The following is a 6,000-nucleotide window of genomic DNA, read 5'->3' as shown; positions in this document are numbered from 1 at the left end:
TCCCATGAAAATTCTGAGGGAAAACGGGTATACCCTGTTTGGCGAAGAGCTTTAAACGTCGTGAGCTCTAAGTATTTTGAAGAACCTCAAGAATAGGAGATACTGTAACCTATTATAGGCTGATTTTCAGAGTATTTGCCGAGAAAATGGGGGAATAAAAAATTCAGAATGTTCTTCGGTTTTCTCAGCAAAACTCTGATATACTCGAGACAAAGTGGTGATCAAAGTGTTATTCTGTTAAAATTAACAATTGACGGCGTTTACACTTTTAAAATGATTGAGTAATGAAGATCATAGTATTTTCAGTCTTGATTGATACTGTTCAACAAATGATCTTCTATATAGCAGTTATGGACGCTTTTGTCGAAGTATTGGAGCAATGAAGATACGAGACATACCTGAAACTTTGTTGAAGTATTGAAATGATGAAGCTGGTTATTTGTTGTTTGAGTATTTGAAGATTGAACCTATCTATATTCCATGATGTAAGGATAATAATCAGGTGATATATAAGTTTCATTGCGAGATTAAGATCTTTATGTGATTGGCGGTTTATATAACTGAAGGGGAGATCCGATAAGAAAGACTTCAGGTGATTAGTAGAGTTGTGGAGATACAAAACGGAGTTTTGATGCTGCTATAGTTGAGACAGGGTCTATGGTATTACATTTTGTGATGCAGGTTGTAAAGTTTCTATGTGATAGCTGGTTGATTTGATGCTGATTGTTGGAAATTCAACTTCTCTATTATATGCCGATTAAGCAAGGAGAGCGACAATCCTAAGTGGAAGGTGGCAATGCTTAATTCGGAGGTGGTTAACTATTGAGAGGGAGAACTACAATGAGATGTGTTGGGTTAGTTGGTTATCATAGAGGGACAGGGACTTTGCAGTTTGAAGATCAGGATGCGATGTCAGAAGATCGAGTTTCAACAAGAAGACTCGATGTCATCGACTAAGGGGGAGCTAGTGGATCCAGGTTTTTCGTTAGCTATTGATTATCGGAGTTCATCTAGAATTGATTGCAACGGAAAAGGGGGAGTCTGTAGAAGCAATTTCTGAGAGGCTTTTGTTGTCCGTTGCAATGCAATTCCAAGGGCTGATTATGATGAAGAGAAGGCTAAGGTCGTGATGACATGATCATCACCTCGTGATGACGTCAGCACGAGGCATCTAGTTCGTGTGAAGGAAGTCGAAGCCCATGAACAAGATAGAAGCCAAGCCCGTTTTTACAGCCTATATATACTAGAATTAGGTTACAATTGTGTTTTAACGATTTGAGTTGCAACAGATTTCGTTCATAGTGCACGGGGTAGAGATCTATACCCCATGCCAGTCAGATGTATACTGATTTGGTGTAATATCCATATGATTAATGATATTCACGAGTTTTACATCTGTTCTTATCTCTTGTTCTTCATGTAATTCGTGTTTATATGTCCATTAATTATACAGAAACCTCAAAGTCGATTATGAATGGATTCCTACTTTCATAGTCGAATTGGTCACGATTTGAACGGTCCGACGTGTTTCAACAAGAAATTATGCAAGGATTTTCAAGCTTTTATCTATATAAGTTTGTGCTTGAAAAATCCTTGAAAAATTTGACTAAGTCTAATTTGAATTACTGGAGAGCCACTTTATAGATCATCAGTGTTCCCAGTTTATACAATTTAATTTCTACACTTAATCTGGATAAGTACTTGTAGAAAATAAGAATTGCAACTTATATTTACAGACATCAACTGGAGGGAAGTTACAATTTTATCAACATAAAAGAAATAAATACAAGTACAATATCTGATTCAGGCCATTCTCTTTTCAGCATGCCCAGATGGCTCTTCTGTGGCCTTTCTCTTTAAAGCTGGAGATGATGAAGTAGTAAGAGTAGTCCTTAAGCCCAGCTCCATCTCCATTAGTTCCTTCCTCATCCATTCCTTGCCAATCCTCTTCATGAAATACTTGACATCCTAGGAAACATCCTTACCTCTGTAGGAAAGGCCAATCTCTCTAAGTTCTAACCATCCAAATACCCTGATTGACGTATCTTTTCTTTCATCAGTAAAGTTCCCTTCTCTGAAGAGTTTGACATGGAACTTTGAGAAGTTATCATTATTTTCTGCCAGATGGATCTCAGCACCCAGTATAGATCGGACATCATCTCTGAATTGTGACAAATGTTCATACATTTCTTTTGTCTGAGCCCTTTTTACCATATCATCCACTTCCCTGGACACCTTTCTTTGTTCAGCAGCTTATTGAAATTTTTCCCTATTGATTCTTTCTGAAGTGTTCAAGGGAATGAAGGTGCTAAGATCTGCATCTCTGGCAGCTTTAGATTTTCTGGCTGGTGCCTTGGGCAAACCCTTGATCTTCTTTCCATATTCATGCTCCAGAGCAGTAGCATTACTCCTTACTTGTTGTTGGAGATCTTTCAACTCTTTTCTTCTCTGGGCAATGAGATCCAGTATGCTCACACCATAGATTTCAGAATCATAGACTTGTTCATCTTGAGCATACATGGATCGAATATAGACATCATCCAAGGTATCCAGACATTTCTTAAGCCTGAGATCATCCTTCATCTTTTTATAGACTTCAATTTGAACGCCCAACCTGCCAGCGTTATAAGAATCCAGAGTCCCATGCTTGGCCATATCTAACTGGTGAGCAATCAAGTCATCCTTCAGATTCTTCTTGAAAATTTCAATCAAGATGCACTCTTGCTCCAGTCTTTTTGCCTTGGCCTCATCAGCAGAAACATAATCTTCTTCTGCTTCATCTGTTAGTTCACCAGACACCACTTGCTTTTTCTTGATATTTTTCATTGTGGTTGGGATGCCTGGGAACTCTTCAAACACTGGCTCAGTAGCATCAGTACCAGCAGCCTCTTATTCAACCTGTCCATTGGCATCGATACCAGTGACATCCTTTCCAATCACCTTCTTCCAGACTTCAATCTTCTTCTGAAGATCACCAACATTTTCCTTTCCAGAACCTTCCCCCTTGGAAGCATCTCCAGATTGAAGATGATTCCACACCTGGTCCAGCTTGTGTTTGTCAGCAGAATCAAAGGTTCTACCAGACACTGGAGCAATAATATTCACAGTTTTCGTCAACTGCATAACTTCCTTTTTAATAATTTCATGATCCTGAGGAAAGTGGCGAGGAAACTAGGTGTCAATCATCTTCATTACCTCAGGCAACAACCCATCACGAAGATTTCTAAGGAGAGTTTCAGAAACTTCTTCAGTAATTTCTTTCAGCATATCCCCCCTAAATTTTCGAACTACTTCATCACTGAGGGTGCTGACAACAGAGTTTTTCTCCAGGGTTGGCCTGCTTTCCAGAGAGCTTATTCTGGTGGTCAAATTCTGAACCTCACCAGTCAGACTTGCCAGTGGTTGAACAACTTCGGCTTTTATGGCAGTCTGAACAGCTGTCACCATATCCTCCTTAATTCCCTGGACTGCAACTTATATAGATTCAGAATTTTTGTCTGTTGCCACAACAAGTTCATCCAGCTTCTCAAAGACCATCTTCTCATTTCAGCAAATATGTTCATTTCTGACTTAAGATTATTATAAATTAGAGATTTGAAGTCATAAATAACTTGAGAAGAAGCTTGAAGTGATCTCTCCAGGTACGCCACCTTATCAAAAAGGCCTTGGACCTCGGTTGAAGAAGAAGAGAAGAGACCACTGGAGGGATTTGTGATTCTGGTTATAGAGGATACTGGCAACACCTTTGTGATATTTTCAGTTGATTGGGTGACTACCAATGGTTCAGAAGTTTGAAGGGTTGATTTTCTTGTGCCAATAGGTGATTCAAAAGTTGTTGGTGTTGTGGTTTGTTCTGGAAGAGGTGTTGGTGTATTTCCTGGAGCCATCAGCAGCCATAATGTCCCCACTTCCAACAGTTGAGATTAGTATAACTAGAGGTGAGCCAGACCCTCTTTCTTCTTCACCATTTCCTTTTACAAGAACTGTGGAAGTGGTTGCTTGGGCAGTTTCCTGAACAAGATCTCCAGAATCCAGATGAGAGGATTCTGAAAGGGATAACACCAAAACTCCGTCTCTCCTAAGATGACGAGTTCTATTCCTTGGCCTGGTGGGATTAGGGGCTACCTGAGTAATGGGTAGCACCCTTGCAGCAGTAACAACTTCAATATTTTCTTGATTGTTTTGAGGCTCACCAGCAACCTCTTCATCTGGTGATGATGCATTTGCCTCTTCTTCTTGAATTCTGAACTGGTATAGCATCACCGATGGAATGTCAACCTCAGTAGGAGATGAGGTCAACTGGTTGAGGTCCCTCAGATATTCACATAATGAAAAATGAGTTGTATTTACAGAATACTCATTTTTCAAAGCCCTTCTGAATATAATAGACAAAAAAACGAATGAAGGAATGAAGGCTTTCCTGCTTTTGACCTTCAATCTATCCACCAGATCATTGAAGAAAATTTGGGCAAAGTCCATCCTATACCCATGCCATAAACAGTAGGCAATCTGGAGCTGCGTTTGGTTTATCTGGTCTAAGCCTCCAGAACTGCCACCCAAACATTCAACAAGGTGTGTGAAAAAATATCTCCTTGAATCAGTCAACCTGCTCATATAAACAGTACCCCTCCTGAGCAGTTGTCCATTTTCATCTACAATTTCAGTATGCCCCATCAGCCTGCATACTTCCCTGGTATTGATGCCAGAAGGAATGTCAATGGGCATCTCATTCTCATCAAAATAGTTCATCCTCAGGGCATCTCCGAGGGAATCAACAGTGATGGTGAAACTCTTGGTGCCTTGTTTAAGTGTGTAGTGGATGGACTCATCACTTTCCACATACACGATAGTATACCAAAATTCACACATATAATCATGGTACATTTTGCCCGAATTTAAGGTTAGGGCACCATATAAGGGACTTCTTAACAAAAAGGTATTTAACCTTCCAATAATAGATATTGCCAAGTGATTTGTTGAGAGTTTGGCCATCCAATTGTTCATATTTATTCTGATGGCATCGACAGAAAGAGAGATGTGATTGGCCTTTTTCACATTTGCAGCAGGAGCATAGTTTGTGGCTAAGAGATTTTTGGGAGATGGTTTCGGAGCCATTGAGATTAATGAAAATGAAATTGAAGGGATTTAAAGTTGATAAAAGAAATTTAAGAAGAGAGATGATGATGATTGGAGAGTAAATGATGAATGAAATAAATGAAGGAATTTGAAGATTTGGGAGTAAATGATTTTCGAGATGAAACTGAATGTCAAAGGTAAATATGGGTATTTATAGATGAAAGAAAAAATGGAATTCAAAACGGTAAGTTTGAAAAATTTCAAAACAGTTTTGATCGGTTTTGACATCCGCATTTAATGTTTCCCATCACACATAAATGTATGACGGTTGACAGCCCACAAAAATTACGAACTTGCACTTTTTGTCTTCCCAAGGTAACAAAACCATCATTTGAAGTTGAAAAAGTCATGCCACGTAAGGTGAACAGTAACTGTCCAGATAAAAAATTTGTATGGTTGGCATGCACTAGCATTAAGTGTAAAAAAATTATTATGACTTGACACCTAAAGACTCATTTTAATGCATCTAGAGGTTGACAGGACACTCTAGTTTCACTAGTGGATTAGGCCAGTAGAATATGCACTGATGGTACACTGGAGGGACACTCTAGTAAGTACCCAGATTAGACCATTATGGTAATCCTCAAACACGCACATCAACTAATATATACAAATGAGAGGGACACATTTACAAAGCGACTGAAGTAACTTCAAACATGGACATCAACTTATCCAATATTAATGAGAGGGACACATTTACAAGGTACTAGAAACATTTTCTAGAAAAATTTGTCCAGTGAGAAAATAAATTAATAAATTCCCCTTGAAACATAGATATATATATAAAAAAAATGTGGTCTGAGTCTTTCCCCCTGGAATGGTGATCCATAAATCTATCAGTGTAAAGATAGTATCACAAAGGCG

Source organism: Erigeron canadensis, chromosome 3 (assembly GCF_010389155.1).
Source record: "Erigeron canadensis isolate Cc75 chromosome 3, C_canadensis_v1, whole genome shotgun sequence".
NCBI classification, from domain to species: domain Eukaryota; kingdom Viridiplantae; phylum Streptophyta; class Magnoliopsida; order Asterales; family Asteraceae; genus Erigeron; species Erigeron canadensis.
The sequence above is the reverse complement of the archived record's forward strand: the minus strand, read 5'-3'. Positions refer to the sequence as shown.